General features: G+C 33.0%; 1 long non-coding RNA gene across 1 annotated transcript in view; it reads left to right on the top strand.

Annotated features, from left to right (window-relative positions):
* The first annotated feature begins 1,808 nt into the window (after positions 1 to 1,808).
* LOC109367380 overlaps positions 1,809 to 2,183 on the top strand; it is a 9,335-nt gene continuing 8,960 nt past the window's right edge. The window contains exon 1 of the long non-coding RNA XR_002114479.1: positions 1,809 to 1,917. This is a non-coding gene — a long non-coding RNA (uncharacterized LOC109367380). The remainder of the gene's footprint in view (positions 1,918 to 2,183) is intronic.

Below are 2,183 nucleotides of genomic sequence, written 5' to 3'. Positions count from 1 at the left end.
GGAAGCCTGCATTGAAATCCAGTTTAATTCACAAATGAGTGAGTTTTGTGATCTCTGTCTCACTGTGAATATCTGTGTCACTAAGCTATGACACTAACCATGTCACATGGTTTAGCATGATTGGCATTTCCATTCAGACTATTACAGCTTGAGCACTTCAGATCAGGCTGAAAGTGCATTGAAGGTATGTGGAACTTACATGCATTTTATCATTATTTTGCTCTGCTGCATTAAATCAAAAGCCTGCAATCTCCAAATAAGGTTCCTTTTGCCTGATGTGACCATACACTTTTCTTTCTTTAAAGGACAAACTCTTTGGAAAGAACTGCTGGAGGGAAGGATAATGTTAAAAAGGCTAACTAATTCTTCATTCGGTTTATGCATATTTTATAAAGTTCTAAATCTGTTTGAAAGGATTTGCCTGTGTGGTTATTTTATTGCTCTTTTCAACCACGTCTCATTCTCTTGTTTCAGGAACAATTGTTTAACATTAATTCTTAAAATTTCTAGCATGTTTCAAATAAAAAAAGAAATGCGTAGAAGAAAGAAAACAAGCAAAATGAAACTTCACTTTAAATGTTATTATCAAAACATTTACCATCTGTCAAAAGTTAATGAAAATGTTCAGAGAAGCCAAATGAAGATCTTACTGGTGTATTGTATTTTCTTCTTTCTCATTTTCCAAAGGAAGAAATCAGAGGGGTCTTTGGGGATTTGACTCTTTTTTGCCATTCACAAAGATGAATGTTACACTATATAACTAAGCAAGCAACCTGGCAAGAGCAGTGTAACAATAAAGATATATTTAAACAACACTGGTTTCGGGTACAGATGCCTTAGCCTCTTTTCTTCTTGTAGTTCATCCTCTCTGAAAAAGACAACTTCTTGACCTAAGTGTTATACTTTAAAATAGCTTTTACTTCATATCAGGGGAATTCTGTTTATTGTTTATACTTTGCCACCTCTATGAGAACTTGTGTCTGGTGCAGTTTAGGTTTAGGTGCTCTATTTTGGAGAATTATTGACTTTCTTGTGCAAGCAACCTAATTTTGTGTGCTTTTTTTTTTTAAACTATTTGCAAGAGATTATTTGCGTCAACTGAATAGTAGGTTATAAAATACAATTTTGCTTTTGACATCCTCATGGACCTCAAGATGCATATAAGCTCCGATTTTTTAAAAAAACTTAGCTAAATTAAGAGCTTAACACCTGCTGACTTTTTAAATATCACGCATGTTTATGATAAATTAGATTCTAACCTTATTTAGTATATTTATCTCACACGTTTATTTTCAAGGAAGAAAAATTCTTCTGATGTTCTTTCCTGAACATGAGTTATATATATGTAATATATATACGCATTCATTGTTGTTCAATTCTTATATAATATATATCTCTTCTTATAAATATATGCATGAGGAGAGGCTCTCTTCTGATATATGTTTTGCAATTCTATCTTCAAATATATTTAAATGATTTAAAGGTACAACTATGTTTTTATTTACTTTAAATGCTTTATATATTCTGATGTGTTTTTGTTTGCTTTGTTCTGTATAAATTAATTACAATGAAAGACTATGCAAGCCTTGTCTGTACAAGAAAACTATAGAACTATAGAAAACTAAAATCACATTCTTACTAGGATAATGAGAGCTTCATACTGACAAAAATAAAGTATCATCCATATAGGAAAAATATTGTGTTACAGCCTGAACTGATGACTCGTCACCTGTGAAATGGGTGGCTGGCACAGGAAGCACAGCTGCAAACAATTTACCTGTGCTTCCCATACGACTCTGGGTCCAGCTCCCCCTGGGCTCAATTAAAGGCTAGCCTGTAGATGAAGAACGTCTCCTGGAGGAAGGCTACTTCTTCAGAAGAAGCGTTCTACAGCTAGAGTTTCTCATCATTGGTTGGGTATGTCAACTTTTTCTTGTATGTGACTGCAGATATTCCTAATGATAATTTGCCTGATATCACAAAAAACTTGTCAGAAGCAGTTTTGCTGCTTCTTAGGACCGATACAGTTCTCCTTTTTTCAATTATAAGAAGAATAGGGGACAAAATATTTAAAAGCATTTTTGTGGACTTTGAATAAAACTGAAAAAAATCAAACTTTTAGTGACTATATTTTATCTTTTTCTTTATGCCATTAAATATCTTTCTGTACCATGCTTTTATAT

This window comes from Meleagris gallopavo, chromosome 4 (assembly GCF_000146605.3).
Source record: "Meleagris gallopavo isolate NT-WF06-2002-E0010 breed Aviagen turkey brand Nicholas breeding stock chromosome 4, Turkey_5.1, whole genome shotgun sequence".
In the NCBI taxonomy this organism is placed as follows: Eukaryota; Metazoa; Chordata; class Aves; order Galliformes; family Phasianidae; genus Meleagris; species Meleagris gallopavo.
The sequence above is the reverse complement of the archived record's forward strand: the minus strand, read 5'-3'. Positions and strand labels throughout refer to the sequence as shown.